Source organism: Schistocerca gregaria, chromosome 2, assembly GCF_023897955.1.
Source record: "Schistocerca gregaria isolate iqSchGreg1 chromosome 2, iqSchGreg1.2, whole genome shotgun sequence".
Taxonomy (NCBI): Eukaryota; Metazoa; Arthropoda; class Insecta; order Orthoptera; family Acrididae; genus Schistocerca; species Schistocerca gregaria.
The window spans coordinates 842953499-842968380 of record NC_064921.1 but is presented as its reverse complement, the minus strand read 5'-3'; the positions used below and the strand labels follow the sequence as shown (position 1 = coordinate 842968380).

Below are 14882 nucleotides of genomic sequence, written 5' to 3'. Positions count from 1 at the left end.
ATTCCGACCGTCTTTGGAGCAGTCCTCTTCAGAGTCACTGCAAGAACGGTTGAATCACCAGTTTTAATTGTGGTTTTAGATTCAAAATGGTGCAGCCTAATACAAGAAAACATTTTATTGTTCATAGCGAGCTACGGTATTAATGTGGCACAGAGTTATTTTGTTCTTGTTATATTTGTGAATGTCAAGCACATCCATACCTTCCGCATGACATAATTAGATGTTTTCTAAGAGCTTTATGTGGTTCAAGATATTGTTGTTGTTGTCTTCAGTCCTGAGACTGGTTTGATGCTGCTCTCCATGCTACTCTATCCTGTGCAAGCCTCTTCATCTCCCAGTACCTTCTGCAACCTACATCCTTCTGTATCTGCTTAGTGTATTCATCTCTTGGTCTCCCTCTACGATTTTTACCCTCCACGCTGCCCTCCAATGCTAAATTTGTGATCCCTTGATGCCTCAAAACATGTCCTACTAACCGATCCCTTCTTCTAGTCAAGTTGTGCCACAAACTTCTCTTCTCCCCAATCCTATTCAATACCTCCTCATTAGTTACGTGATCTATCCACCTTATCTTCAGCATTCTTCTGTAGCACCACATTTCGAAAGCTTCTATTCTCTTCTTGTCCAAACTAGTTCTCGTCCATGTTTCACTTCCATACGTGGCTACACTCCAAACAAATACTTTCAGAAACGACTTTCTGATACATAAATCTATATTCGATGTTAACAAATTTCTCTTCTTCACAAACGCCTTCCTTGCCATTGCCAGTCTACATTTTATATCTTCTCTACTTCGCCCATCATCAGTTTATTTTGCTCCCCAAATAGCAAAACTCATTTAATACTTTAAGTGTCTCATTTCCTAATCTAATTCTCTCAGCATCACCTGACTTAATTCGACTACATTCCATTATCCTCGTTTTGATTTTGTTGATGTTCATCTTATATCCTCCTTTCAAGACACTGTCCATTCCATTCAACTGCTCTTCCAAGTCATTTGCCGTCTCTGACAGAATTACAATGTCATCGGCGAACCTCAAAGTTTTTACTTCTTCTCCATGAATTTTAATACCTACTCTGAATTTTTCTTTTGTTTCCTTTACTGCTTGCTCAATATACAGATTGAATAACATCGGGGAGAGGCTACAACCCTGTCTCACTCCTTTCCCAACCACTGCTTCCCTTTCATGCCCCTCGACTCTAATAACTGCCATCTGGTTTCTGTACAAATTGTAAATAGCCTTTCGCTCCCTGTATTTTAGCCCTACCATCTTCAGAATTTGAAAGAGAGTATTCCAGTCAACATTGTCAAAAGCTTTCTCTAAGTCTACAAATGCTAGAAACGTAGGTTTGCCTTTTCTTAATCTTTTTTCTAAGATAAGTCGTAAGGTCAGTATTGCCTCAGATATCAGTTTGAATTTTGGTTTATTTCAAATTCTAATCAATATACTCACGCTTCCTTCAACAAATAAAGAGTTCACATTAAGATATAGAACCTTTTAGACACGGCTCATACCTCTGCGAGAACTACAAAAATTGTGAACTGATAAATTTACTGTTCGATGCGATCGCTCTCTGAAACTTATCGACCGCAAATAACACACACTGCGATATTTGTGGTACTGGAGAATGAAAAGTGGAAAATAAAATCTTTCGTTGCAGATCTCACCTACACTGGCACGCACACACAAAACCACATACACAACATACTCAACATGTATTCACAACACAAATAGTTTCAATAGTTGCAGACAAACTAAAACCGTCCCAATCCCGCAGTACCGACGTAGGTCTTCTGGAGGATTTCTTTTGTTGGCAGGTAAATACCGGGAGTGGCAATCCTCTCCCATTCATTTATTCCAAACTGGAGCCCCCTCTGTCCTACTACCATCCAAGCAATCGGCTGAAAAGACCGTGATTCTGCAGGGCGTGTCAAAAGTATGTTAGGAGGCGTGGTAATTGGTAGATAGGTAGAATGTGAGCATATTTCGCTAGTTAACTTGCGTTCGAAATCCCTTCGTTTGCTTGCTATCATCTCTAAAGCAGAAAGCCGGCAGTTTGGAACAAGCAAGCTAGGCAAGGAGTAAAGTAGACACATTACTGTGAGTAAACATCAGTTTAATTCGCTCGCAGAAGATGGTCACCCACTTTGATACATTTTTTTGTATCTCCAGATGATGTGTTGCCGAATCCTTGGAAAGATTTCCGGCATATCACCACGGATGACTCCTGCTGCTGTCGTGTTTGTGCCATATGTTGAGGTGACTGTACGGGTCTCTCGTATATCAGGGATTTCATATACATCCAGCGGTGTCATGTGTCACGTCATGTGAGAGGGGGCGGGGGGAGAAGAGGGGGGGGGGAGGAGGGAGACTGAAAAGCACTGAAGTTCGTGTCGGCCGTACAGAGCACCTCTTTTAAGCGAATAAAACTGGTACTTACTGACAACAGTGTGCACCGTCTCCTTTCCTCTTTGTCAAGCTTGCATGAACCAAACTGCGTACGTCTTCCTCTATATTTCAGAGACGCTAGTACGCAAACAAAGCGTTTTTACACACACACAGTTATTAGCAAAATATGCTCACATGGTACCCATTCACCAACAGCTACGTCTTGTAAATACTTTTTAATATACGCTAGATGGAAAGCACGCCACTCTTCGCACTGGATAAAAAAAGCGAAAAACGAAAAAAATATATGGAATCCGTTCGCCCCACTACAAGTTTGCCGTTTATTTGGTTGCAAAGTCCCTGGGTCATCACTCGGAAAAGCTGACTTTAACTTCACGGGTAAGGAACGAAAAAAAAATTTATTTTGACACATCCCGTGGCTCATAAAACCTAATACCCAAGGAAACTTATTACCTACAGGCATAAAAGTTGTACAAGAAACAAAAAGCAAACACCATACGACGATAAGTTATCGTTTTGGAGACAAGAAATAACACCAAAAATCACAGCTAAATGTCTCGGTTCTCCTGTGGATACTACACTAATGTAACAGACGAGATCATACCAAAAGCAAGACAACTCGGACTTTCGAAACTGCGCTTCAAACTAAACATACGAGGGTTGGAACTTAAACAGTGGCAACTATTTATTCACAACCGATACAAAAGAGTTACATGTTTGCAGCAGTTACTGTCCACCAAAGGAGTCACCAGCGTTGTGTAGAACCCGCTGTCTTTTGGAAGGCGTATTATACCGTTAGCAGAGCCTGTTCTGTTGATGGTGCGAATGGAGCGGTCTACTGCCTGTCGAATTTCTGAAACAGTTCTGAAGCGAATGCCACCAAGTGGTTCGTTCATCTTCGGAATCAAATCCAAAAGTCACAAGGACTTAGTCCGGGGAGTATGGTGGATGGTACAATACTTCCCAGTCCCATCCACCGAGCAGAGCAGCCACAGCTTGCGCTGTATGCGCCCGCACATTGTCGTGCAAAATAATGGGCGAGTTGCGCAGAAAGTTTCGCTTCTTCTTTCGCAAAGCTGGTCGCAGGTGATGCTCCAAAAACCAGCAGTCATACTGTGCATTGACGGTCTGCCGTGGAGGAACGTAACGCGTTAGGATAACACCATCACAGTCGAACACGAGAATCACCATAACTTTACACCGCTCCATTTGCACCATCAATAGAACAGGCTCTGCTAACGGTATACTACGGCTTCCACATAGCTGGCAACAGGTTCTACACAACGCTGGTGACTACTTTGAAGGACAGTAATTGGTGAAAACACGTAACTCCTTTGTATCGGTTGTGTATAAATAGTTGCCACTATTTAAGTTCCAACCCTCGTAATTTCATACATACCAGCCCTTTGTGAGACCAGTTCTCGAATATGGAGTACATGTCTGGAGGCTAAGCAAAAAGATTACTCAATAAAGGTTAATCAGCACAGAAAGAAGAATCCTAGAATAGTTGCAAGGTCTAGTACACATACGCTGTCCAACGCCGTACACGAAATAGTCAGTATGAACTTGAGCAGATTAAGCAGCAATACGTACCACAAAATAAAATCATAACTTTCATTTTTCCAAGATTTCAGTTCAGTTACCTCCAAAATACAACAACACGACGAGTAAATGAAACAGACGAAGACTACAACGAAACACAACTGGAAACAGGACGCACCAACAAGCATATCTTTCAGGGAAGCCAAGAGAAAAAACCGGACAAGCGTGAGTACGAGTCGCACTCTGCAGTTTCCGTACAAAACGCAATTATTTGTATAGAATAATAATAATTTCGTGTAGCTCTGTGGCCTGCTGCAAGTCTTACCATTGAACGCCACATCGACAACATTCGTGTCCCTATAACTACCCCAGTTATCGAACCAGGGAAAAGGGAGCTGAAGTTTAACATGCCATCCGAACCATGTGTTGTTTCGGACGACTCGTCATACCACTGACAGATGAGAGCTAGGTTAAAACGAAGACGGAAAAATCCGTTGTCCAACCGAGATTCGATCACGCGACATCTCGAGTTTCCGGCATACACTCCACCACTATCCAGCCAGGTCAGACACGTACGCAGATAGTTCATGTATAGACTTTGATGAGTGAATTTACGTGCATCAAGACATGACTATAAGGCCGTATCTTTTGATTGCATTGACTTAGAACCTTAAGTTTTTTTACACTGCCAAGGGCCTGTAAACGTTAGTATCTGACATAAATTTGAGCTTGATACCCCTCCCCGTTCCTGAGAGAAAGGAGTCTTAAAAGAAAGACAAATAATGACAAAAACGTACATTTATGTGATACGATTTCAGACTAACAGTTTTAATATATTTTGTCCTTCTTTGTAATGTGAAACCTTGCTTCTTGTCAAATTTCATGATTCTAGGTCAACGGGAAGTGCCTATTAAGAGTTGACGATTCAGTTGCGTGTATCGAAAAATTGCTGCGTTGGCTTAGAAGCTTAACTTTTTCACACCGCCACCTTAGCATTTTATATCTCTATGCATTCCAGAGACAATGGGGTCTCGTCAGTCGGACAGACAGAAAGACAAGAAAGTGATCCTATAAGGGTTTCTGCTTTACCGACCTAGTTAGGGAACCCTGGAAACTAAGACAATAACAATCAAGCCTACTATCCACAGTATAATCCCAGGTGGGTTTTAGAGGGGTTTCCCTCACATGTGAGGAGGATGCCGGAGTAATCCATACACGCTAAAAATCAAAATCGGAAAGGAGTGGGCAGTAAGCTACAAAATGAAAATTCCTCTTTGTTCCCATTTACAAATAACTGGCGTCCCAACTGAAAAATCAAACCTACGGCTGAAAAGAGCGTAAACTCTCTCATCAGCCCACTCCCTGCCATCAGGGGAGATAATGAAAGACTTTTTTTTAAAATATGTCTTTTACTAAAAAAATCAAAAATAACAAGATTTCTGCCAGTTACTCATTGCTGATAACCATACAACAAACACAAAATTGATTGTAAAATTACTACATGGCCCTTCACAACTGTATATCACTTTAGCATAAAGGACCGCCGGTGCTGTAAACACATCACGCGAACGGGCCAGTGTTTGCGCAATGGAATGAGTCGGCTCACCACACTGCCAAGCCTCTGGTAAAATGTGCCCATATATATGCGAGCGTGTCGAGCGGTTCACGAGCCTCGCTTGAGCATTCGGTGAGCCACATTGCTCGCGAGCGCCTAGGTATCAGCGCACGACGGTGCCTTTCCTACTGAACCAAAACGTCCGATTTTGTTCGCTGAGAAAAACAACAGGTGGCTAGCGCCACGTGCCCTTCGCCGGACACAAGCTGTGAGCTGCTGGTCATGATGTCATCAGAGAGGCAGCTGGTCTGTAACAACGCCACATGGGTCTGTAAGCAGCTTTCGTGACACAGTGACGTCACTCACCTGTTGGCCGAGGCCTACGAGAAAGACAGGCTGCGGCCGCGTCATGAGGGTAGGCCTGAGCTAGTTCGCTCGCTTCAGCCCAGCAGACGAAATGCGTTTCTAATCGTATTAACTCGTAACTGGGCGTTTACGTACTAACGAGGACTGCACATTCAGCTGAAATCTGCGTTTGTAGAGTCTTACTGATTACTAGTACTACAACAAAATACACAACTGTGCGGTAGCTGTAATTTAAGATCTATGCTCTGCATAAATGGTACAAAAGCTCGTTTATAGAATTTAGTCTCCACTGCTTAACAGACCTCGTTTCATACAAGATTTAATGCCTCATCCAACCGATAAAATTTGTTTCTACCCAATACTGCCGTAAAAAATTGTTAGTAGGCATATGGACTTTCGGTCATTGTAGGACTAATAAACAATAAGACTCCACAATAGTGGATTCCTGTAGAAGATGCAATTCTCTTTTGTACGTAAACACGCAACTACGAGTTAACAGGCGCAGAAGCTTAATTTGCCTGCTGAGTTAAGGGAGCGAGAGAGTCAAGCCTTTCTTTCTCGTGGGCCTCGTCTGTTGGTCAAAACCTTTTAAATACCGACCTGACAACAGCTGCTATTCTGCAACACTAAATAATTAACAAACTGCTGCACGGAGTTTCGGTTATGTAAAACGGAATGTGTTAGAAGCCGGTTCGAGTCTGATAAATCTCGACTGTGCTGACAGATCGATCCGTAGCGCAGATTAGATTCGAAGGAGATAGTCTGAAGCTAATAAATGTGGCTACGGATTATTAGTTAAACGACTTATTTTTATAATTGACCGTTGTCATTCTGTTATTGGTTTTATCAGAAAACTGAAACGTATTTTCGACGGTTGGAATAGAGACCAATACACTTTAGAAATAATAATATGGTACACAGTACCATCCTCAGGCCTCCTATGATCAAAAAATTCCAGTACGTAGCTACAACAACGACAGTGCAAAAGAAACTTACAAAACATTTTTCTATGCGGCAACAAACATATGGGTAAAAAGTTATTTCCTCCATTTCCACAGAGCTGAGATTCACTTACGGTTATTTTACTTTAGGAAAATGCATACTTTGGATGACGATGGTTGTTTCATACTAATATAACTATAATGATACCTTTGTAGTGCTTTCCTAAGAAACGTAGCTGTTTGTCCTTCCACGAACTTGTCTTCGCATCCTTAAAAGTAATAGCAAACCGGTAAGAATGAGACAAGTACGTGTAAGTCGTTGGGTACGGTGTAAACAAACAGCGAAGTATGTATCGAAATCATGTGACAACCCAGCTTCATTTTAGCAACAATTTGTCATTGAATGAATCATAATACCAACCTGTATGTAGTTTCTCAGAATTCATTTTATCTATTTGTGGCATTTTGATAAACGGAGCTGAATGGTGAATAATTACTGGATACCAACAGTATTCCCATCTCCAAGTTTATAATCGGTTTCTCGGGGACTTCAGGTAAACCTTAATGTGGAACAAGACTTCCGATTTAAATCATGGAACTATACACTCACTGGCTTTTTAACAAATATGTTTTAATGTAGGTGGCAATGTTTGAATACTTGCATCAGGAGGACTGCGGCCAAGGTATAGACTTCAACAAAGTACGAGTGACTGCAACAGAAAAACCACCTTTTTTTTTTATTTGAAGGAAAGTCTGAGAAGTGTTGAGGTTTCTAAAAACAAAATTAATTTTACTAGAGATGATGGCTATAGTCTTTCATCGTCGTGCTTTCCCGCCATATAGGATGTAAATACCCAGGCACGGTGTGCGAGGATAAAAACACTTACCAGTAAACTCTACATCTACATCTACATCTACATCTACATCCGTACTCCGCAAGCCACCTGACGGTGTGTGGCGGAGGGTACCCTGAGTACCTCTATCGGTTCTCCCTTCTATTCCAGTCTCGTATTGTACGTGGAAAGAAGGATTGTCGGTATGCTTCTGTGTGGGCTCTAATCTCTCTGATTTTATCCTCATAGTCTCTTCGCGAGATATACGTAGGAGGGAGCAATATACTGCTTGACTCTTCGGTGAAGGTATGTTCTCGAAACTTCAACAAAAGCCCGTACCGAGCTACTGAGCGTCTCTCCTGCAGAGTCTTCCACTGGAGTTTATCTATCATCTCCGTAACGCTTTCGCAATTACTAAATGATCCTGTAACGAAGCGCGCTGCTCTCCGTTGGATCTTCTCTATCTCTTCTATCAACCCTACCTGGTGCGGATCCCACACTGCTGAGCAGTATTCAAGCATTGGGCGAACAAGCGTACTGTAACCTACTTCCTTTGTTGTCGGATTGCATTTCCTTAGGATTCTTCCAATGAATCTCAGTCTGGCATCTGCTTTACCGACGATCAACTTTATATGATCATTCCATTTTAAATCACTCCTAATGCGTACTCCCAGATAATTTATGGAATTAACTGCTTCCAGTTGCTGACCTGCTATTTTGTAGCTAAATGATAAGGGACCTATCTTTCTATGTATTCGCATCACATTACACTTCGCTACATTGAGATTCAATCGCCATTCCGTGCACCATGCGTCAATTCGCTGCAGATCCTCCTGCATTTCAGTACAATTTTCCATTGTTGCAACCTCTCGATACACCACAGCATCATCTGCAAAAAGCCTCAGTGAACTTCCGATGTCATCCACCAGGTCATTTATGTATATTGTGAATAGCAACGGTCCTATGACACTCCCCTGCGGCACACCTGAAATCACTCTTACTTCGGAAGACTTCTCTCCATTGAGAATGACGTGCTGCGTTCTGTTATCTAGGAACTCCTCAATCCAATCACACAATTGATCTGATAGTCCGTATGCTCTTACTTTGTTCATTAAACGACTGTGGGGAACTGTGTCAAACGCCTTGCGGAAGTCAAGAAACACGGCATCTACCTGTGAACCCGTGTCTAAGGCCCTCTGAGTCTCGTGGACGAATAGCGCGAGCTGGGTTTCACACGATCGTCTTTTTCGAAACCCATGCTGATTCCTACAGAGTAGATTTCTAGTCTCCAGAAAAGACATTATACTCGAACATAATACGTGTTCCAAAATTCTACAACTGATCGACGTTAGAGATATAGGTCTATAGTTCTGCACATCTGTTCGACGTCCCTTCTTGAGAACGGGGATGACCTGTGCCCTTTTCCAATCCTTTGGAACGCTTCGCTCTTCTAGAGACCTACGGTACACCGCTGCAAGAAGGGGGGCAAGTTCCTTCGCGTACTCTGTGTAAACTCTCTTCGGCACGCAATTATACAGTATTATGGTCAGCATCTTTCCTCTCCAAAATGATTTTTCATGCTGCAGCGGAATGTGTGAAGATCTGAAACTACCTGGCAGACTGAAATTGTGTGCCGAACCTAGAATCTTTGCCTTTCGCGAACAAGGGTTCTATCGAACTGAGCTATCCAAACTCGAATCGCGACCCGCTTCATCTCTACTGATCCGGCACTCGGCTTTTATCTGCCGGGAAGTTTTCCATCTTCCCTCTCTTGCTCTGTCTGTTTCGCTACCTACCGAACGACGACGGTCGACCAATAGCGACCGGAAAATTTTTCCCAATAACCCCCCTTCTTCAAAACAAACGCGGTAAAATTCCCTTTTGTAAATAAACACCCACACAGCTCTTACGACAGTGTTCAGGTACCCTGGATTTCAGACGATTCCCAGCAGCGGGTTGATAGTATTACGAAGTTGAAGAACAGCATTATCCAGCCTAGCAATCTACAAGCTTTTACCTTCAAAAACTGAATAGTTAATTCATGAATGTCAAGCCCAACGTGAATGGCGAAATCACGCTGTTACACTATAAAATGACACAGAGTGGAAGGTATTCGCTTAATAAAAAATGGTTCAAATGGCTCTGAGCACTATGGGACTTAACTTCTGAGGTCATCAGTCCCCTAGAACTTTTTTTTTTTTTTAAAAAAAAATCTTTATTTCTTACAAAATATTTTATACAATAAAACCCACCACCTTATTAATTAGTGGGTCATGATATAATACATTACTTAGGTACAGCTTATACATTTCTAATTATAATCTACAGACAGTGTGTTAGTTGAATGGGCAGACCTACTAATTAACAAATCTGCTACTCCTAGTATTACTACTTACACTAGTCTCTACTGCCTGCAGCGTTACAAACATGCCAATAAATATACAATCCTACTTGTGTGCCTTGCTCACCGAGCTAACCCCGGTGAACGCGCCCTGGCACAGGGCAGGCCAATACTTTTATTCGCTGCAGGTTTCTATTTTAATTCCTATTCTAATTTCCTAACCTAATGAACTATTCTAAGTCAGAATCGGTGCGTTGTCAAATCCGGTATGGTCGCCCCTCTCCCCCTATCCTGCGCGTGGCGGATTCCAACTTTACCAGTCGACCAGTCCACGCACAGGCGGTACGGGATTGGGGCATTGACCTAGTATGTTAATTTTTTAAGTCTTAAAGCTCTCTCAGATATTGAGTTAGGACCTTTCGTGATACCTCATTTGCCAACTGATTTAGCAGTCGAAAGGTCTCTTCTTGTCTTAATAACATATACGTGTCATAGTTGGGTAGTTGCTGTCTAAGTGTAGTTGCTACATCATCGAAAAGGGGGCACTCGTAGACCACATGGTCGGCAGTTCCCTCCGATGCACCACAGTCACACGTAGGCGTTGCCCTCTTCCCAAACCGACATAGATACGTCGGGTAAGGCCCATGTCCAGTGAGAAAGTGGAACAAACCCCTAGTTGGTTCAAAATAACCCATGCTCATTCTTTCCCTCACATTCGGCAGGAAGCTGAAAGTTCTTCTGCCGGATTCCTCTGCCTCCCAAACTTCTTGCCATAGCTCTTCACCCCTCTTCCGTATCTCGCCCTTATCCCTAACCCTAACTCCCAAGATGTCTTCTACTTTTTCTATGTCCCCTTTCTTTGCCCAATACCAAGCACCCTGTTCCCTGATTTTGATATCCAGAGGACAAAGCCCCATTATTACTAGTAGGGCCCCTCCCGGAGATGTTCTGTATGCCCCCACAGATCTTAATATCATGTTCCTTTGAACCCTTCTCACCGACATGGCGGGCACAACCCTCGTGAGCCTGTCTGCCCAGACTCCCGCGCCGTAACCCACTATTGATGTTAGTATGCTGTTATGATACAATTTGATAAGGTGAGGGGGGAGATGAAATCTTTTATGACCTATGGTGATAAGGTTATTGAGAATTTGCAGAGCTCTTTGTGTCACGGTTTCAATGTGCTTTCCGAAGTTCCACCTTTCATCGATGATGATCCCTAAGTAACGTCCCTCTCGTCGTCGGAGTACTGGTGTGCCCTCAATTCTTACAGTCGGGTTTCTTATTAACTGTCCCTTTAGTAATAGATAGGTTGATTTAGTCGGTGAGATGGTCATCTTGGTATTACGGCACCATGATAGTAGTTGCGTCATGGCTCTATCTATTTTTGGTTCAATATCCTCGCGACTTCGGCCGCCAACCAGTAGAAGGAGGTCATCAGCGTAGGCTATCACCTCTAGCACATCTTCATTTTGTTGCAATGCATTTAAGAGTGGCTCCATGTGGATATCCCAAAATAGGGGACCTAAGACGGAACCCTGGGGACATCCCTTTGTTATGGGTTTTCCAATCCTCCCGCTAGGGGATGATAACCAGACCTCCCGATCTACACAATAGCTCCTAAGGCAACCGTATAGCGGCCCTGGGCACTCTTTCTCCCGCAAGCAGGAGAAGAGCGAAGGCCACCACAGGTTGTCAAAGGCGCCACTAATGTCCACCATGATGCCGACGATGTACTTGCACGGGGCCGAACCACAGACCTCGGCCGCCAGGGCGATCGCATCAGATGCGGAACGCCCAGGCCTGAAGCCAAACTGTCTGTCGCTCATCCCGTGCAGCACTCGGTGGGCAGTCAGCCTATCAGCAAGCAGCTTTTCAAGGATTTTCCCGAGCACATCCAGAAGGCAGATGGGTCTGTAAGACTTTGCCTCAGCTGGATCTTTATCGGGGCCTTTTTTAATGATTACAACGTTTGCTGCCTTCCAGATCCTCGGGAATTTGCCTTGCCGAAGGCACTCGTTGTACAGCTGGGTTAAAGGAGCGACCAGTTGTGGGGCCAAGAACTGCACCACCTCCGCCACAATACCGTCTGGCCCAGGGGCTTTCCCTCTCTTTATTGTCTTTATGAGGGCAGCGACCTCTTCCTCCGAGAAGGGGAGGACTGCCTCATCATTTGTATAGTCGCCCAGATCTAAATCTCGCAACCGTCGCTGTTCCTCAGTATCCTCTGTTCTGTCGTCGTCAGGCAACAGGGATCGGAGTAGGACCTCAGCAGTCTCCTGCCATGAGTCCGTCATCCCATCCCCATGCCTGACTGTGGACAGCATCATAGGGGAGCGGATCTTTTCTCTTACTAGTTTATACGGAATCCCCCATGGATCCAAGGCCAGCTGATTGGTCACGAATGTCTCCCAGCTTCTAACTCGGACCGCTTTTAATTCTTTTTGAAATGTTTCCTTTGCCTCCCGGTATAGCAGTAACCATCTCTGCTTCTCCCACCAGACGACACTGCGCTGGTAGTGCCTCCGCAGCCTTCTGACAGACTGACGCAGCTCCTGCAGCTCAGGAGACCATGGTGTCGGCGAGGCCGCCATGGCCCTCCTCCTAGTTGGCACGGCCGCCTTCATCGCTCTAGTCACTGCACACACCAGTTCCTCAGCTCTGTTGTCGATGTCAATTTGTCTGTCACCATCCGGTAACGGAGGAATGTCACACTCTCTGGCTAAGCGTTCCCAGTTGGCTTTCCTGAAGTTCAACTGCACCTCCCACCCCATGGCCCAGTGGCACTCCCTGCTCCCTAAGGTAAAAGTGATAAGGTTGTGATCGCTTGTGGTGGCACTGTCTATCACCTTCCAGTTCTGTATTAGGTTTGCCGCATTTGGCGTGACCAAGGTCACGTCGATGTTCGTGCCTTGCCCCCCTCCCGCCGCATAGGTGGGAGAGTTTCCCGGTTTGTTTGCCACCACAAGCTGCAACGACATAATCACTTCTTCCACCTTTCCACCATTTTCGTCCCTTGTGCCACTGTACCATAGGGGGGACTTCGCATTTATATCCGCAGTTATGACAACTCTTCGTCCCTGCAACGCCATAGCCACTCTTGTTAGGTGGTCTAAATGTATGTCGATATCATCTCCATATTGAAAATACATGTTAATGAGTGTTATAGTGCCTGCTGGAGATTGCAGTTCTATGACGTTGCAGTGACTGTTTGAGTACTGCGAAAGTAAGGTTGCCTGCAGTTTTTTGTTGGTGATTACCACAGCTGCTTTGGGGGCATCCCCACAGCTGATGACTTGCCATGTAGTGGCCACAAAAGCAATTTTGCCAGCCAGAGAGTAAGGCTCCTGCAAACAGAGTACATCCAGTCTCCTCTCCTCCACTTCCCTACGGAGTTCCTGCATCACAAGTCGACTGTTGTGCGTATTTAGTTGGCCGACAGATGTCCTAGTCGTCATGGATAATATGTGTGTACACGGTCATATGGCCAGGTCTTGTTCGGATCGAAAGTTATTCTTCCGTTTGCCAACACTGACTGGACGTATATATCCTCTAAATCAAATTTCTCTCCTCGTCTTTCAAACAGTTTCTTTAGCAGGTCACGCAGGGCTCCGAAGTCCGTGGGGAGATTCACCGACTTTAGCTGTATTCTATCTACAGCCTCCATCACCGAGAAGGTTACCTTTCTGCCGTTCTCATGTCCAATTCGGACCACATGTCTCAAGGCAGTGGTCAGGGTTGCCGGCTGCTCCAGTCTTGCCAGCTGCATCGTAAATTCGAGGTTTGGGTACACCCTCACCGGATCGACAGGCGGAAGCCTGACAATTGATGTATCAGAGGTGCAACCCACACTCGAACTTGTGACTATATTTTCCTGTATGGATGGTTTTTCAATTTTCTCCTTGGGGGTTGCCGCTACCACAGGATGCCCTTGCCGTGGATGGTCTGTTTTCGGCTCAGATCCCCGGCTTCGAGGAGAGGGAGCCATGAGTGGCATGGGAAATTCTGTTTGCTGTCCTTTATCTACCATGAATGCCTCTGTCTGGACAGCAGTGTCTGCTGTTTCGACTTCTGAGCTCGATAGCGATCTCAGAAATTCCCTGAATTTGTGAGCCCTCATAGCATCCCTCCTTCTCTTGCTCGGGGATTTTCGCTTTGGCATCCTGTAGGTTGTGTAAGACTCAACCATAATCAATTCTGGATATTAGGCGTTGTTCTAACATCCTGTATGTAGGGCAACTCCGTCCTGTAGCTCCACATGGTTTTTTCCCTCTGCTCTTACAGGGAATACAAACACTGGCAGCCTTGCAGTCCTTTCGTACGTGTCCCCTAGAACTTAGAACTACTTAAACCTAACTAACCTAAGGACATCACACACATCCATGCCCTAGGCAGGATTTGGACCTGCGACCGTAGCGGACTCGCGGTTCCAAACGCTAGCGCCTAGAACCGCTCGGGGACCCAGGGCGGCTATTCGCTTAATAGGAATACGCCTCAGTAACAGTATTTTTAATCAGGTTGGCCTCCATGGGGTGGGTGCACGCAACGACTGTGGGTATATTGGGTTAGATGGAACAGCAGTCAGTCGTGGAATTAAGTTGCTTTAATTTACATAGTTTTATTCATAATAATTTCATGTTACTACTTAGTTACTATACAACATAAATATTACAAAAAATGTCGTCAAAACTGTAAACCTCAGGCACAGCTCATAGAGGATGCCATACGCAAAACCGATGTGTACTGTGAAACCAACATATAATTTTACGATAGTAATGGTTGAACTGTCTAAGCATTCACTTGAGCACGAACAACTGCTACAATTCCGCACTGGTATGTAATGTTATCATTAAAAGACAATGATGTGATGGACTTATAACTTTTGTAAATCAC

The 14882-nt window shown here is 44.4% G+C and overlaps 1 protein-coding gene across 2 annotated transcripts in view; it reads right to left on the bottom strand.

Annotated features, from left to right (window-relative positions):
* The window catches only part of LOC126335198 (uncharacterized), a 102896-nt gene that overhangs the window by 64694 nt on the left and 23320 nt on the right, over window positions 1-14882 (bottom strand). The window contains exon 1 of one of the 2 annotated variants that reach the window (XM_049998209.1): window positions 7024-7079. The exons of the other annotated variant lie outside the window; for it this stretch is intronic. The gene's annotated coding sequence lies outside the window, so the exon portion shown is untranslated. Of the gene's footprint in view, window positions 1-7023; window positions 7080-14882 lie in introns of those variants that run through there. 2 annotated transcript variants of the gene reach the window in all.